Here is a 19,614-nt window from a genome sequence, read left to right as displayed (position 1 = left end):
TCTTGAGGAAAATAGGATTCTCCTAATACTTGAAGATTTTACTAATCCTATTTTGAGGTCAAAATTTTTAAAACCAGGTAGAGATAGATTTATTATATTAGATTAAGAAACCCATTTTTTGGAGTTAAATGCTATTCTTGTGGAATGATTGGACATATTGCACAAACATGTACTTTACATAAAAAAACTCATTTAGTGTGGAGATCTATGATGCATAAACCAAGTCATATCATACATGCATCTAGTTTTATTTTGTCAAAAGGAGAACCTAAACTTGTCTGGGTTCCCAAGTCTAACATTTGATTGTTTTGCAGAAATGCTCTCATATAAGGCCTCATGAGAGCATTTGGTACCTGGACAGTGGTTTCTCAAAGCATATGACTGGAGACACTACATAATTTTTAATGCTGGAAGCCAGGAATAGAGACGGTTATATTGGGAGATAACACCACTAAGAAAGTGGTTGGCACAGGTATGATAAAAAACTAACAAAATTTTTTCATAGAGAATGTGTTACTTATCAAAGTCTTAAAGAATAATTTGTTAAGTATTAGCCAGCTATGTGATAAAGGATATAGTGAAAAATTTTATCCCACTAGCTGCATATTAAGCCTAAATGGAAATGATGTTTTGCATGGAATTAGGGTAAACAATATTTATATGCTAGATTTTAATTGTATTAAAATTCCTAATGCTTTTTGTTTAAAAATAAATTCTGATGAATCTTGGTTATGACATAGGAGACTTTTTCATGCTAGTATGAAAAGCCTTAGGAAAATTACACAAAAGGATTTGATTAGAGGTATACCAAAACAATACTTTATTAAGGATCACTTTTGCGATGCATGTCAATTAGGAAAATATGTGAAGTCCTCATTTCATTCTAATAAGGATCTTAGAACTAAAAATCTTTGGATATTTTACATATGAATCTTTTTGTACAAGTTAGCACTATAAGTCTAGGAAGGAAGATATACAGATTTGTGATAGTTGATGATTTCTCAAGTTTCATATGGGTTAAATTTTTATTTCAAAAGAGTAAATCATTTGAGAAATTTAGAAAAATTTTTACTTGGATTCAGAGGAAACTAGGTTGTGAAATTATAATTATTCAATGTGATTATGGTGGTGAATTTGAAAATGATAAATTTGAAGATTTTTGTAAGGAAAAAAGAATTAATCACAACTTTTTACACCTAGGACCCCTCAACAGAATGGGGTAGTCGAAAGGAAGAACATAACATTAATTGAAGCCGCTAGACCCATGTTGGTTGAATATTCACTTCCTATATATTTTTGGGTTGAAGCGATTAGTATTGTATATTATGTTCTGAATAGGGTAAACATTAGATCAAAATTGAATAAAACACCCTATAAGCTTCTTTAGGGGAGAACACCTAATTTGTCACATTTGTATTATTTTGGATGTAAGATATTCATACATAATAATAGAAAATCTTTCATAGGAAAATTTGATCTAAAATCAGATGAAGGAATTTTTCTTAGATACTCTAGTGTTGGAAAATCATAAAGAGTTTTTAACAAAAGAACTTTGGTAGTTAAACAGACCATACATGTTCTATTTAATGAATCTAGAATTTTGGAAGATACAAGTTTGGAAGAAGATGATTTAGAAAATAACTCCCAAAGGATTAAAAAGATTGATTTGGAAGAAAATTTGGAGAAAGAAAACTTGTTGCCTAGAGATTTGAAATTTTCTAAAAAACCATCCTAAGGAATTGATTTTAGGTGAAACTAGTGAGGGTGTTAGGACTAGGCTTGGACTAAGAAAAAAAGTCAATCATTCTGCCTTTATTTTAATAATAAAACGCATAAATATAAATCAAGCACTTTCAAAATAATTTTAGATTTTGGCTATGCAAAAAGAATTAAATCAATTTATAAGTAATGATGTTTGGGAATTAATTACAATATCGAATGATCAAAGTGTAGTTAGAACTAAGTGGGTATTTAAAAATAAAATGAATGACTTGGGAGTTATTATTAGAAATAAGGCTAGATTAGAAGCTAAGGGATATAATCAAATTGAAGGGATTAATTTTGAGGAGACTTTTGCCCCTGTAGCAAGACTTGAAGCAATTAGGATTTTGTTAGCGTTTACCTATTTTAGAGAATTTAAATTGAATCAAATGGATATTAAAAGTACCTTTTGAATGGGGTAATACAGTAGCATGTTTATATTTAACAACCTCTAGGTTTCGAAAATTCAAAATACTCAAATCATGTTTTAAATTCAAAAAGGTATTATATGGAATGAAACATGCATCTAGGGTTTGGTATGAGAGGTTAAGCACTTTCCTATTTGAGAGATCTTTTGAAAAAGAAAGTGTGGATACCACTCACTTTTTGAAGAAATTGAGAGATGATATACTCATTGTTCAAATTTATGTTGATGATATCATTTTTGGATCTATATAAAATTATTTGTAATGATTTTTCTAAAATAATGAGTATTGAATTTGAGATAAGCCTAATGGGAGATCTTAGTTACTTTCTAGGTTTTAGCATTACTTTCTAGGTTTTAGCATTAAGAAAATTGAGGAGGAAATATTTCTTAGTCAGTTAAAGTATGTTAAGGACATTCTCAAGAAGTATGAAATGGATAATGCTAAACCAGTTAATACACCTATGAGTTTCTCAGTTCAGTTGGATAAGGACCAAAGGAAAAATTTGTTAATCAAAAGAAATATAGAGGAATTATTCAATCTTTACTTTATTTGACTACTAGCAGACCCCATATTATGTTCAGTATTTATATGTGTGCTAGATTTCAATCATATCCAAAAGAATCACATTTATTAGTAGTAAAAAGGATTTTGAGATATCTCTTGGGAACTCAGAACTTAGGAATTTGGTATCTTAAGTATAGATCTTCATTTAAAATTATTGGATATTTAGATTCAAACTTTGTAGATTGTATGGTTGATTGAAAGAGTACATCTGGAACTTATCAATTTATAGAAAATTCTTTAGTTTCTTGATCCAGTAGAAAATAGAATTTCGTAGCCTTATCTACTGCTGAAGCTGAATACATTACCTTATGAATTATGTGGTATAAGTTCTTTGATTGAAATAATAGTTGATTTGATTTAGGATTTATAATAGGATCAATTTCAAATTATTATGATAACACTAGTGTCATTTACATTTCAAAAAATCTTATTCAATATTCTAGAACCAAAATATAGACATAAGGCATCATTTCATTAGGGATCATGTATCTAAAGAAGAAATTAAATTGAACCATGTTTCAGCAGAATATAAACTTTTATATAATTTTATAAAACCACTAGCTTTTGATACTTTTAGATCATTAAGAACAAGGCTAGGTGTCATCGATCTTAATGTTTAAACAAAATCCTCTATAAACTTAATAAGTTTCTATGTGTCTTTTCTTTTCTTGATTGTTAATGTTTTATTTTTATGTCTATTTTCTGGTTTTAGTTTTAGCTTTTATGATTTGTGTGATTTAGACATGTACCACTTATCAAAATTCCTATTTCTGGTCGTTTGCATTGAATTTTCTAAGTGTTATATTCATATTGTATTAAATTATTTTCGTGTCATATAAAATTTGTAGCATTCCAATCGTTGTTTTGGACTGAATGCATAAAGTTTTCATTTTATAACATAGAACATACTGTAGAATATTGATATTGTCATGTACGATATGTATTCATTTTTCTATACGCATATAGACGGTTATCCGAGCAGGATCAGTTATTATAGCTGATCGTACGTATAAAACCTCATTTCGTACATACGAATCTTATGTCATTTGATGTGGGGGACAAACCTAACCGCATTAAAATGATCTTAAATAATTGATCATCCCAGATGAACACCTGTTTGTCTGTACGATCGTTTGGTCAAAAAGCTTATACGAAACGATGCTTCATAACTTACGTGATTATGAAAAGTCATTTCATTTTGGACGTTATTGTTTGTACATACAAAATTATTTTCTTCATGTATGAAACAATTATCATACTGTACCAAATAATTTTTGTACGTACAAAAGGTCATTTTTCTTTAAATATGAGGGTTTAGAATTCATTTTCATTCACTTCAACAGCCTCTTTCAATCCTCTTCATCTTAGAAATGGTCAACTCTAGCAAGCACAGTAGAGTCTCTAAGGGTTTATCTTCCAAGAGTGGAGACGAAAACTTTCTGTCTAGAGCAAATGAGGATTCTTACTATAGGTTTGCTAATGCAAAAATTACTCTATCCAGACTACTGATTCAGGATGATATTCATTTTCAAGTAATGCCGCTTTTTGCCTCAACCCAACTTGTCTTCATTCTAACTCTGATTCATGCTTACCATAAAGAGACCTTTCACCACTTCTTGGAAAATATGACTTTTAGTGATAATGAGAGTAGGATAACATCATATGTCCTAAAGAAATGGGTAGAAATCATAAAGGAAGATCTATGAACCTTTCTGTAATTAAGGACTCAAGGGATTAGATCACACACTATGACCTCCAAATCTGACTTTGATTGGTCTGAAATTAATAAAACTCTTAGATGGGTTACTTAAGTCGGTCACTTGGCTAGGGTTTATACTATAAATCAAAATGTCAGGATCATCCAGCATGTCCTTAGAACTTCAATCATTCCTAAGGTTGGTGATTGTATAAGCATTATTCCTCTTTTATCCATAGTTACCAATTTAATAATGACTGGACAACCAATTGATGAAGCCCAACTCATTCTAGATTACATTCATAATCTTTCTGAAATTTGGCATGTTTCTTATAGGAGGAAGAAAAATATTATTTTAGGACATCTAGTGACCTATGTCTTAGAAAAAAGTACAATATTATTCATCCTGAGATTCCACTTGAAATGCCAATCTACTTCATTGATGCCGCTTTTCGAGCACTTTTTGGGATGAATGATAATTTAAGTGAGGATACTAAGGAAGAAGGGGGAGCACCTGCACCAGATCATGGACCTGACTTTCAGGAGATGGTCCAGCACTTTGATAAGTTAGAGAGTCATTTTGATCAACACTTTGATTTAATTCAGACTCACCTAAACCAACAGGATGTATAGTACCAGCAAGATATGGGTTGGATCTGAGGTCAGTTCGACTCAGTGAACACTAATGTAGCTATGATGAATAGCTATTTCTCTATCTTTAACCAGCCTCCTCCAGACTAGGGCCCCTCAGAGTTATAGATGTATCTCTTTTGTTTTGTTTTTGCTTGTCCTCTGAAGATGTGATGTTTTTTAGTGATGATTTAGTGTTTTGTGTACTTATCTTTGTTTAGATTTAATGTTGATGTTGTACTATTTTTATTTTGATGAAAATTGATATCAAAGTACTTAAATGTTTTTAATCTTTAAATTGATATCAACAAAAATTATTTTCATTTGATTATATATTTTTGTTCATTATTTGAAATATAAGTTTGCCAATATAATAATCCTATCTTAATTGATCTAAAAAATGTTATAAATTAAACTATAATACAAAAATTAATTTCATTATGAAATCTAATTTTTTAAAATGTGTTAACTTATAACTCGATCAAATTAAGGTTATCAATCTCATATTCTTTTTAGGTAAATATAATTTAAAAATTATTATTATAATTTTGATGTCTTATTATTTTTTATTTCTCTATTCAATATAATTATCAATCTTTGTAATTAGAGAACATTATTTTTTTAGATTATTGATTTTAGAAAGATCAATTAAAAAAAGGGTATCAAAAAGAAATATACAATGTTATAAAAATCGAAAGAATACGCAATGATTTACAAATTGAAAAGAGGCACAAAATTATCTCAAATACAAAAAAAGCACAAAGTGTGCCACAAATTTTTGAAAAGATGCGCAATGTCGTAAATTGAATATGTTCTTTCCTCTATTGTTTAATCTTTGAATTCAAATCAATCTAATTCTCAATTATATTTTGTATTGATAAGTGAACTTAATTAATCTTCATTTCGTCACATTTGTAATAATTCTTCTTGTCTAGAATACTTCATGATCTTGATGAATTTTTCTTATCTAAGTTATACTTCAATTTAAATGCTTTTAAATCTTTATCTTTCATCTAATGATAATTAACTTTTTATTACAATTTTATTTTAATCTCTTTTAAGATCAATTACTAAGGTTTCTCATATGACATTGTTCATTTCAACCTTCTTTTTTTCTTTTTGATGTTGTTAAAAGAGGGATTAATATTATTTGATGATTGTTTTTGTTTTTGTGATTGTGTTGGTTGGTTTTTTTGTTTTTGTGATTGTGTTGGTTGGTGTTGTTTTATTTTTATTGTTTTGTTTTTGTTTCTTTTATGGTTCTGTCATTTTTATTTGTGTTTTTATTATTTGTGTAAAATTAAAAAAAAACAAACAAACAAATTTTTGTTCTTCACGGAATTCTCTTTTATTCACATATTTATTCTTTTAGGGGGAGCTAAAAAAAATTTAGGATATTTACTTTTATTCATATAATAATTATTTTGTCATCTTCAAAAAGAAGGAGATTGTTAAGATAGTTGCAACATGTAGTTCTTGATTGTTGATATTCTTGTAACATGTATATTTTTTATGATTTCAAATATTATTTCTTTGATTATTATTTCTCCAAATATATTTTAGATGCATTATTTTTTTTGTTATTTATGTGTACTAATATTTCAGGGAAATCATACTCTGGATTGTTAAAGACTTCAAATCAGATCAGTTTAGGATTTATTAGAAATGAAGTCTATATTATTTATTTTATTGATTCTGAGAGGGTGTGATTATAATTACGTAACTGTGCACACACACACACACACCGAGGGAGAGTTTAAAATATGCAATTTTTAAACTAATCATATTGTACAAAGTCTCTTAGTACAGGATGATATAATCACTTATTTTTTCCACTTCGAGCAGTCAAAAGAATAGGAAGTAGAACTTTTTTTTTCTAATTATGGATCGTAATTTACGATCTCACAATCATACGTACGTCATCCAAGGTACAAATTGGACAGGTCCCTTTTCATCCAGATGAACTTGAAAATTTTCTAAACTATTCATACCGTATGATGTCATCAACGTATGTACTCCATCCAGGGTACGAATTGGACGGGTCCCTTTTCGTCCCGATGAACTTAAAAATTTTTGTAACTGATCGTATCGTATAATGTAATTGATATAAAAGAACCACTAAAAATGACGTGAAATAGTCTTGTCTTCATGATTTTTCAAGGGCAATTGAAGGAGAGAGTGTGAGAGAGTGTTTGAGAGATATTTCTTACAAGTGGAGTGTGAAGGATTCACAAGGTTACTCAAAGGTAAGGATCTCTTTGTGATGTTGGTTATCATTCTTCTTCTTATCTTTCTAGTTGCTCGAAGATCTTTGAAGAAGATCCGGTACTCTGCCAACACTTGGAGGGTGTGAACAGACAATGGTTCTCTACCTATACTTGAAGAGTGTGAAATAATGACGGTTCTCTGCCCACATGTGGAGAGTGTGAAAGGACGATGGTTCTCTGCCGCACCGAAAATTGGTGGAAGAGAGAATTTATAGAGGCTTATCCGCCTTGTTGTGGGGGCAAATGGAGAGATAATTTGGTAATAGTGCAATACCCGAAGAGGGAGTCTTTAGGGAGTGCATGTACGTCGCGTTTGATTAAGCCACTATAAATCTGTATGCCTTTTAATTTCCGTATTTTATTTACTGCAAGTTATTTACTGTGGTTGATAAATTTGATTTTAAAAACTTAATTAACTTGCTACTAGAATTAAAAGTTTTCATATTTAAAAATCCAAGAATTTTATTTTAAATTACCAATTCACCCCCCCTCTTGGTTAGCCTTGGGACAATAGCTTAGGTTTAACAGCCTAATTAATAATCAACATAAAGTGTGTCACAAATATTCAAAAATATGTGCAATGTTGCCAAATTATAAATTATTTATTGTATTCTTTCCACTATCATTCAAACTCAAATCTAAATCCATCTAATTAACAATCATATACAATATTGAATTCAAAGTTAACTAATCTTCATTTCATCATTTTTGTAATAATCATTTTTATTTAATTTGTCTAGAAGGAATAATGGACCAGGTTGAATTTTCTTATCTCAGTTGTTGTTTTATTTAAAACTTTGAAAATTTTATTTTTAGTATTATGAAATTAATATTGTATTTATAATTAGTTTAAAATTCTTTTCTCCTTCAACTCTTTTGGTTTATCTATAGAAATCTTTCATTTCAAGTGTGCTTCCCTTTTTGTTGTTGTCAAAAGGGGGTGTCATAATATTATTTGATATTTGATATTTGATGTGTTGTGAATGTGTGTGCGTGTATGTGTATCTTTTGTATGTATGTATGTTTTTTAATGTTTGACTATTCATTCATTTCAGTGTTTTTATTCGAGTTCATGTTTTTGTTCGAGTTGTTTTAGATTTGGTGTCTTTTTAATTTTTAGGTTTGTTTATTTTTTTATCTTCATAGGAATCCCTTATTATTTAATTGTTCATTCATTTAGTGGGATCAAAGGAGAAAATTTATTTTAAATGTTAACTCAAACAATAATTATTTTTCCATCATAAAAAAGGGGAAGATTATTGCAACTTTGTTTTCATAATTATGTTTTCATATAATATGTTTATGATTCCAAAATATTACTTTATTGACTAGTATTTATCCTAACATATATTGGAAATATTACTTTTGTTATTTGTGTGTACTAATATTTCAGGAAAATCATACTACAACATGTTGAAGACTTCAAGTTAGATTAGATTAGGGTTTACTATTTTTGAAGTCAATACTTTTTATACTTTTTTTAGTATGAGAGAGTGTGATTGTAATTGTGTAACCATGCACACACATACTGAAGGAATGTAAAATTTATACATTTTTTAAAACTAATCCTATTATACGATTTTTTATTGTACGGGATGCTTTGGCTTCAGTGTTCCTTCAAAAAGCAGTTAATCAAACCATGGCAGGAAACTTTTCTAAGTCTTGTTCTTACTGTATGAAGTTAGCTTCATATGTATGCCTTCTAGAGTACAAAATAGATACGTACAAGTTCCTCCCGACGAACTTCTAATTTTTTCTAAACTGTTCATACTGTAGGATCTTAGTTTCGTGCAGACGACGTCCATTATATGAAATAGTTGTGTAGCTTTTCATCCATATGAACATGTAAATTTTTTGAACTGTTCATATTATATGATTATATATATATATGATTTCAAGAGTACAAAATGGTTGAGTTCATTTTCATACCAAATGAAACATAGTTTGATTAAAATAGACCGTACTATAAGATATGGATTCTGTACAGTACGTTATTTAGAGTATCAAATCGTTTCATACTGAATCAAATCGGACAAATTATTAAATTTTGAACTGATAGTAATATACGATGTTTGTTCGTACATAGGTTAATTAGAGAACAAAATTGGTTATTACTAGATCATACAAGAAAATTTTGAACTATTCATACGTACGATCGTCGATCGTACTATACGATCATAGAAGTTCAGAATTGAAAATTTTAGTTTTTTGGACGGTTTTTCATAACTTTCATTTTTTTTATAAAAACCCACTGTTGGGGCTTACACGTTTATCCAAAAAGCATTTACTACATGTCCTTAAAGAGACTAAAGGCTCATCTACAAAAAACATAATACAAAAATAAAAGAAAATCTAATGAGCCACAAGTCTCAGTCTAATTACAAACAAAAGGACATAAAAAAACTATAGCTAAACCAAACCACAAAGCTGAAAGAAAACTAGCAGCTAACAAATCCTCAACACCAACATCTTTATTCTTCCAAAGCCCTTCACAAAACTGGACCCAAATTCCCTTCCATATAGCATATCTTCTATTCTTTCAATTCTACCTATAAAACAAAAACAACTCTACAGGCACTAAAATTATTAGTACAAATCTGCTAAAGAAATACCCCTAACTTAAAAGGTAAGCTTATAATTGAAAACAAAACCCTAAAATACCAGCAGAACTTAGCACCAAAGGGGTTCCAGATCCAATTACAGCTAAACACCAACTCATTTTCTCAAATAAGGTAAACCACATTTGTCTAATCTGATCAAACCTCTAAGTAAAATAGGAATATTAGAATTATCAAAGCAAGTTAAAGAAGTTAAACTTGTACCCAAACGAGCCAAAAAATCAGCACAAACATTACCTTGTCTCCAAATATGAGAAACCACAATCCATATTAGAAAGCATACCTTTAATCTCCCTAAGAATATAAAAATTCTCAGCATTACCAGTATTATCAGTATTAAGAAAATGTAAAACTAATAAGGCATCCACTTCAATCCAAACCCTTAAAATTCCTTTAGAAAGAGCAATTTTAAGAGCCTGATACAAGGCCATTAGCTCAACATAAGGAACACTACAACTAGAGAGAGGACCAGCAAAACAACAAACCAAATTTCCATCAGCATTCCTTAAAATGCCACCACAACCCCACTTACCAGTAGCTATAGAACCATCAGTATTGATTTTAATAACACTTTCTTTTGGCTTAATCCATTTCACAAACTTAGAAACCACCTCCTCCTTATTCTCCACATAAATATTACAAAGCTTTTTAATAACAAATTTAAAACCACGGAAATGACAATTTTTAAAAAGATTGGCTTTGGAAAGACTATTAATTTTCTCTTTAGTTCTAGCAATAATCCTTTTATGATTCATAGCAATATTCCTATACTTAGCATCATTTCTATCCATCCAAATAAACCAAATAATAGTAACAGCCATCACAATTTTAATGTGACCTCTATTGCAATTGTGAAAAAGAGCAGTAAGAAAATGATTAAAAGAAAGATGCCCAGAAAAATAATTGGTATTGAAAAAATTATCATACCAAATCCAGACCTTAGCAGCAATAGCCTCATTGATGAACACATGATTAATGCTTTCAATATGAAAACAACATAAGCACTTAGAAGGAAGATTAAAACCTTTTCTACAAAAAATACTATCCACAGGAATATATTTTCTAATAATTCTCCAAACAAGAACCAAATAAGAGGTAGGGATATTGTTACTCCAGATTTTATCAAAAACAATAGAAACTTCACCTTTCTCCCTAATAAAATTCCAAGCATTTTTAAAAATAAAAGAGCCATTGAAAGATAGCTTGAATTAAATATGGTCCTCTTGATTAGTATCAAAATTAACATTTTTAATTTTATTACCAATCTTGGCAGGGACCAAATTAAGAATAACATTCAAGTTCCAACCCTCCTTATTAAAAAACTTATTCACTTTCTCAGCAGAAACAGAATAAGTAGAAAGAAGATTGTCAATATAATCATTACCCAACCACCTGTCTTGCCAGAAAAAAGAATTACCAGAATTTATACCCCAACTAATAAGGGGTTCCATTTTATGACTAATAGCACACATTCTTTTCCAAATAGCAGAGTCACCATGTTTATAAAAACAACAAGAGAAATGCTTAACTTTGCAATACTTAAAATTCATAAATCTAGCCCACATGCTCTTGTTCTTTCTAAAATTCCACCACATTTTAAAAGAAAAAGCAGTAATGGAATCCTCAATAGTTTTGCATCCCAACCAACCTTCATTTAAAGGACCACAAAGTTAATCCAAATAGACCAATGTATTCTATGAATATTAGCACGAGAACCCCAAAAAAATTTGTTTAAAATTTTATTCAATCTCATAATAGTAGCACCATTAGGTTTAATAATTTGAAATAAATGAAAAGCCATAGAATTTAGAGTACTCTTGAGAATGGTTAACCTACCACCAAAAGAAGAAATGATATTCCCAGGATGAAATCTTACCTTGAATCTTATTAATGATCTCATTAAACAAATAAGATTTCTTGTGCCCTTTAAAAATAGGAGCCCCTAAATACTTGAAAGGCAAAGTCTGATGATCAAATTTGGTGTAAGCAGTAATCCTATTGATGTTATATCTAGAAATCCATTTGGAAGTGTAGATGGTACATTTAGAAGCATTAAAAGAAAGACCACTTTCCAATGAAAAAATATCTAGAAAGTCCTTAAGCTTTTTAACATGATTAAAACTACCATTTGAAAAAATGATGAAATCATTCGCAAAACAGAGGTGGGAGATAGGCAAACCATCTTTAGATCTAAAAAACATACTAGGATATCTTTCAAAAAAAGCATTAAGACACCTAGAGAAATAATCCATGGCAATGATAAAAAGGGAAGGAGACAAAGGATCCCCTTGTCTAATTCCTTGCATATAATGAAAAAACCCATTAGAAGTCCCATTTAAAACTACTAAAAACCAAACATTCTCAATAGAATTCTTAATAATGCAAATAAACAAATTCGAAAAACCAAACAAACATAAGATATCATACAAGAAATCACAAGACAAGTTATCGTATGCCTTGGAAATATCAAGTTTTAAAAGCAAATTACCTCCTCTAGTCTTCAAATTCAAATCGTGCACAAGTTCTTGAGTAAGTAAAATGTTATCAGAAATAAGCCTACCTTTGACAAAACCCGATTGATTAGGAGAAATCAATCTAGGCAGCAAAGCACCTAATCTAATAGCAATTATCTTTGAAGTGAGCTTATTAAAAAAAGAACAAAGACTAATAGGTCTTAAATCCCTCCAATGTTCAGGATTATCTTTCTTAGGAATAAGAACAATAGTCATTGAAGTAAAAAACCTAGGCATGCTATTACCCTCAAAACAATCAACCACCGCAGCTATTAAATCAGTTTTAATAATATGTCAACACTTTTGGAAGAATAAAGGCGTAAAACCATCAGTGCCAGCAGTCGAATTAGCATTCATAGACATAACAGCTAAGTAAATTTCATTATCTATAGGAGCAGCAGTAAGGGCCATGTTATCATCCAAAGAAATAACTTTTTCAATAAGATGAGAGTTAGCCAGGGGAATAATATTTGCCTTCTTACCAAGCAAATTAGTAAAATACCTGATAACCGAGTTCTGCAACATGCTCTCCTCAATCCAGCAACCATTATCATTCTTGAATTTATTAAATAAATTAAGACTTTTCTATTTATTAACCAAAGCATGGACATACTTAGTGTTTCTATATCCTTCATTTAAATGCTTAGCCGAAGCTTTTTGCCTCCAGAAAGTTTCTTCCATATTCTGAAACTTAATCAAATTGTCCTTGGCCTTATTCAGTTCATTAATAATCAAAGGGTCAGAAATCAAAAGGTTCTCAAGATAACACACCCTCTCTTCCATTTCTTTAATGTTAGCAAAAATATTTTTAAAATGATTTTTATTCCACCAATTTAAACTTTGTTTTAATCTTTTGAATTTCAACCAAAGTCTAATCATGCCTTTAACCAAATTATCAGGAGCAATACAAGCATTCTAGTTAGAAGATACCAAATTTAAAAAATCAGAATGTTGAAGCCACATATTCTGAAATCTAAAGAAAGGCGTACTTTTGCTGTTAGTATCCTTATTATTGATAGAAATAAGTAATGGACAATGATCTGATAGGGACCTGCTCAAATGTTCCACCACTGTTAAAGGCCATATAGAAATCCAAAAATGATTAAAAAGAACTATGTCCAGCCTTTGCCAAAGCCTATTATTGTTACAAGTGAATTTGGATCCAGTAAAACCTATATCCACTAAAGCACAATCATTAACCATATTGGAAAATTCCTCCATAGAATTCGTATTTGGGGCAGCTCCACTATGTCTTTCATTAGCATTGAGGATAATGTTAAAATCCCCACCAACAAACCAAGGTTCGTTAACAGAGGAAGCAAAATTAATAAGAGAATTCCAAAGAAACCTCCTATCACATATGTTGCAAGCAGCATAAACTAAAGAACCTTTCACATTAAAATTGAAATAAGAGATGGACACATTAACAACTTGATTAAGATCCTCAATTACAGCTAAAGTAACATTGTTAGACCAAAACAACCAAATTTTGTTAGTTGTATTAGAAAAATAATTTCTAAAACCAAGCATTCTATTCACAAGAATAATATTACTAACATTAATCATGGGTTCAAGAATAACCAGAAAATCCAAATTATGAATTCTAGACAAATTACGAATCCTATTCTTAGTAGAGGGGATCCAATCCCTCTAACATTCCAAATCATGAAATTTATCATTATGAAAAGATAAGGATTTAGTCAAAGATTTAGCAGCTTTTCCATTTTTGGTATTTTTATTTTTTATTTTTCTTATTTTTATATCTAGTATTGTAAGCAGAGTTAACAATTTTACCCTTTGCCAAAACTTCACTGAAAGAGGAGTCCACATAAGCCAAGGAATTATTGGGAGATAATTCTTCAATTTCAAGTTCAAGCACCAGTTCCCCCTCCTCTAATTCCTTTTCCTCCATGTCAGAGGCATTTTTCGGTATAGCAACAGATTTTCCATTGGTTCCAAAACCCTCCTTCATCTGCAAAGACTCATAAGAACCTTTAGTCAAATTATTTAAATCAAACATAGCATCAGTAGATTCATAATAATCAATATCAGTAGTAGTAGTATGATCCAAGATAGAAAATTTATTGAGAAGAGCAGTTTTTGGTTCTTCTTTATAAAGGACAATATCCAATTGCTTATTTTCTATAACATATTCCTTTAAAACTTCCCTCTGATCCTTTGAAACAGCCTTCCAAACTGTTTTCATAGATTTTGTTTCCTGAATTTTTCCTTGTGTAGGTAAATCCTGCATAACCGGATGCTCCACTTTTCCCTCTCCACTATTTTCTCAATTAACATTATTCTGAGCCTTATTTTTCAAAGAAGGGTTAAGGATAAAACAGTTACTAGTATCATGGCCATGCAATTTACAGTGAGTACAAAAAATAGGAAAATTTTCTATTTCGACTTTTTGAGTATAACCATTAATTTCTGATCCCATCCATATTTCCTTGGCCAATCTTTCGTGATATCCATTTCAACCAGTATTCTAGCCACCGAAGGTAGAGATCTATTAGCCGTAGCCTGATCCACATGTAAAGGTCTACCAAAAATAGACCCAATCGCTTGTAGAACAATATGATTATAAAAATGCATACGTAGGTTAGGTAGAGAAATCCAAACCGGGCAAATAGGAGATTCATAATTTATGTTAAAATCAGGAGACCATTTTAGAAGTCTCATTTGAAAATTTCTAACATAGTAAGATCTCCTCAAAAAGACTCTTGTAAAGTCAGTATCATTCGAAAGATTAATAAAAACATGACGAGGGTCTAAAAGGCTAACAGTGAAAGATCCCGAAAGCTTCAAACTATGAAAAAAACCACGAATATTTTCCATAGAAGTTCTCTTAAATGCAAATTTTCCCACAAGAGCAAATTTAAAAGGTTCTACAAGTTTTAAAATATTATCATCCGAAACCAAAATAGCAGGTAAACCCTTAAAAGAAGATGTAGAAATTTTTAAACCCGAATTTTCCTTCTCAGAAACCCCTGATAAAACTTCTTTGAAAGATTTAAGAAACGATTTTCTAATCGAAGTTTTAGGGTTAGAAACCATACTCACATATTTCTCCATATTTTTCCCACCATCTGATTCTAAAAGCATAGATTTCTCTTTTTCCAACTCCTTGTTGTTCTGATCATCATCATTTTTGAGTTTTGAGAAGGATCTAACTCACAGACGGTTTCCATGAAACCCTAGCTGGGACAGATACCAAGGAAAACACCAAAAACCAAAACAAAACTGCGAGTATATACAAAGATCTAAAGGAAAAACACTATGAAACACGAGATCAAGCAAGATCTCAAGCAAAACCACTCCAGATCATAGCAGAAACGAAGCAAAAACGAAATCGCCTCAAAATTGCCTCTAAGTTCATCTCGATGTCTCGATGTCGATGTCGATGTCCAGTCATACAATATGATTTGGGCTTGATTTTTAATATCTTTCATATATAAGGTCCTATAAGCTAACTGTGGATTAAAACCTTCTTTATATTTTCTTTGAGAGCAAGTGTAAGAGTGATTTGGAATACTATTTGAGAGTGTGGAGAGAGATCTTGATAGTAGAAATTATGAAAAGTTCACAAGGTTGCCTAAAGATGATGATCTCTTTGTAAGTCTTGTAGAATCTTTTCCTTACTTCTTTGGAGTTGCTCGTGAGGAGATCTTTGAAAAAGATTTGATTCTCTGCTGACACCAGCAAAGTGTGATAGGATGACGGTTGTATACAGACACTTGGAGAAGTGTAAAAGGACGACGGTTCTCTGGCGATGGTTGAAAAAGTATTAAAGGATGACAGTTCTCTGCCGACACTTGGAGAAGTGTGAAAGGATGACAGTTCTTTGCCGACACTTGGAGAGTGTGAAAGGATGATCGTACTCTGTCGCACCGGGGATTGATGGAAGAGAGTTATTTTGTAGAGGCTTCTCCGCCTAATTGTAGAAGCAAAATGAGAGTCACTTTGGTAATAGTGCAATACCTGAAGAGGGAGTCTTCAAGGAGTGGATGTAGGTCTAGTTCAACCAAACAACTTTTAATATTTGTGTTTTATTTTACTGCATTTCTATTTTTTTATGCGTTTAAATTTTTGTGGTTAAAAATTTTTTAATTGATAAAAAATTTTAATTGAGTAAAAATTAGGAAAAGGTTTCTATAAAAAATTCCAAGAGATTTTTAAAATAACCAATTCCCCTATTATATGAAATAGTTGCATATCTTTTCATCTATATGAACAGGTAAATTTTTTGAACTGTTCATATTATATGATTATATGATAGTATAGACGATTTCAAGAGTACAAAATGGTTGAGTCCATTTTCATACCAAATGAAACATAGTTTGATTAAAATAGATCGTACTATAAGATATGAATTTTGTACAGTATGTTATTCATAGTATGAAATCATTTCGTATTGAATCAAATCGGACAAATTATTCAATTTTGAACCGATAGTAATATACGATGTTTGTTCGTTGATAGGTTAATTAGAGAACAAAATTGGTTCTTACTAGATCATACAAGAAAATTTTGAACTATTCATACGTACGATCATAGAAGGTTAGAATTGAAAATTTCAGTTTTTTGGACGGTTTTTCTTGTCTTTCATATATAAGGTCGTATAAGCTAACTGTGAATTAAATCCTTCTTCATATTTTCTTTGAGAGAAAGTGTAAGAGTGATTTGCAAGACTGTTTGAGAGTGTGGAGAGAGATCTTGATAGTAGAAATTATGCAAGGTTCACAAGGTTGCCTAAAGATGATGATCTCTTTATAAGTCTTGTAAAATATTTTCCTTATAAAGATGATGATCTCTTTATAAGTCTTGTAAAATATTTTCCTTACATCTTTGGAGTTGCTCGTGAAGAGATCTTTGGAGAAGATCTGGTTCTATGCTGACACCAGCAGAGTGTGAAAGGATGACGGTTGTCTACAAACACTTAGAGAAGTGTAAAAGGACGTCGGTTCTCTATCGCACCGGGGATTGATGGAAGAGAGGTGTTTTGTAGAGGCTCCGCCTTATTTTAGGAGCAAAATGAGAGTCACTTTGGTAATAGTACAATACCTGAAGAGGGAGTCTTCAAGGAGTGGATGTAGGCGTTTTCAAGAGATTTTTAGAATAACCAAAAAATTTTAGAATAAAGAACACATCCATATTTTACTGCATTTCTATTTTTATGTTTGCGTTTAAATTTTTGTCTTTGAAAATTTTTTAATTGATAAAAAATTTAGTTGAGTAAAAAATGCTAGAGAGGATAGAAGGGAGGAGAAGGAGAGAGAAAATAAAGAGGAGAATTTGGAGGCTAAGAAGTTGCATTCATTCATCAAGCCAATTAAGGAAATCCTAAAGCATATTGTAAACTTTTAAACACCTATCTCTAATTTCAAATCCAATAATTTTATAAAAATATATGGATAAAAATTTATTTTTCTCAAGATTTATGATATCTTCACTTTATAACTTCTACTATATGGATGTGTTCTTTATTCTAAAAATTTTAATTATAAAATTAAAATTTCCTATTAGTTTTCTCTATGATTATTTATATGTGTATTGATTAAAATGAGGTATTTCTATCATTCGTGTTTATTCTTTAAAAATCTTAAAATGATGTCCTTAATTTCCATTTGAAATAAAATTTAATTTGGAAATTGTTCAATGAGAAGCCTTTTACACATGAATGTGGCTTAATATTGGCAATTTCCGTAAGTCATGCATCATCATAATCATATGCTAAACTCATAATTATATATTGCTGCATTCAGATTATATAACGCATTGCATGGAATTACAGAAGTTTTGATCTCTCAAATATTATAAGTGCACTCTCTAAAATGATACAAGGGCCCTACATGTTCTGTTCTAGTTTCATTTTTCTTGTGTGGATGTTGGAGAGATACAATGTAAGAAGGAAGGGCCCACTGAAGTAAAGAAAAATAAGCTCGCTGATCTGCTTTCTTGCTCGCATGCCATGGAATTCGAGCTCTGTTGGATTTAGAAAATTATCAAAGACACAGCTACAATGATGCACAATAAAATATGTGTCATTTTTCATTTTTTTTTATATTTAAATTATATAATTACGTAAAATTATCAATCAATTTAAAAACTGAAAGTATATTTACTAATTAATTTAATTATGTAAATTAAAATTAATAATTAATTTAAAAATAAAAATTAATAATTACTAATTAATTTAATAATTTATTAACATACTATTAAAATTACTAATCACTAAAAATAAAATTTTAAAATAAATTAAAATTTAAATAATAATTTTAAATTTTAATCTTTTTACTTAAGGAAATAATTTACTTAAATTAGTTAATATTTTTTTAATATTTTTTGTTAAATAATTTAAATAGTTAAATTTTTAATCATTTTAATTAAATTATTTAAAATCTGCTGGAAAGCTAGAAAATCCACATGAAAATTACACCAGAAAGAAACCACTGGAAATTTCCGCTATAAATTTATTACAAAACTGTCTCATTGTCTTGCATCGGAAAACCATTTGAAAGCTGCCCAAAAATTTACTGCCAGAAAGCCGTCGAAAAATTCTGCCGGTAATTGATGATTTTCGTGTAGTGAAAACCTTAATATAATTTGTTTTCTCCCTAACTGATGATACACTTACTAATTCCTAGTCAAATATGTAATAAAATTTCTTCACCATTATAATATTCTCAATACTACTATAATCATTCAATTATATTTCACATAAGCTAGAAATATCATATTCCCCTTCCTTCATAACTTACCTACTTGCAGAGTAGGTATCAGATATGACAGCACCCTCTAAGTTTTTTTGAAAATAATAGTTCTCATGTCTTAGAAATAATATCACCCCCTTTTTTAGACAAATGATTTTATCTTCATACTAACTAAACCAATCCATGCCAAAATGACATCAAACATTAGCAAAGGTAACACTATTAAAACATTCTTCCACTTTTTATCAAAAATTTCTATTTCACACTAACAAATTTGACTAGCCACCATACAATAAGTAGTAGGAGAAATAACATATAAAGTAGAGGATTATAAGAAAGTAGATAAATGTAGTAAAGGGATATAATTCTTAGAAATAAAGGAGTGGTTAGCTCCAAAATCAAATAATATTTGACATGGAATACC

Source organism: Dendrobium catenatum, unplaced genomic scaffold (genome assembly GCF_001605985.2).
Source record: "Dendrobium catenatum unplaced genomic scaffold, ASM160598v2 fragScaff_scaffold_621, whole genome shotgun sequence".
NCBI classification, from domain to species: Eukaryota; Viridiplantae; Streptophyta; class Magnoliopsida; order Asparagales; family Orchidaceae; genus Dendrobium; species Dendrobium catenatum.
Note: the sequence above shows the minus strand (reverse complement) of the source record.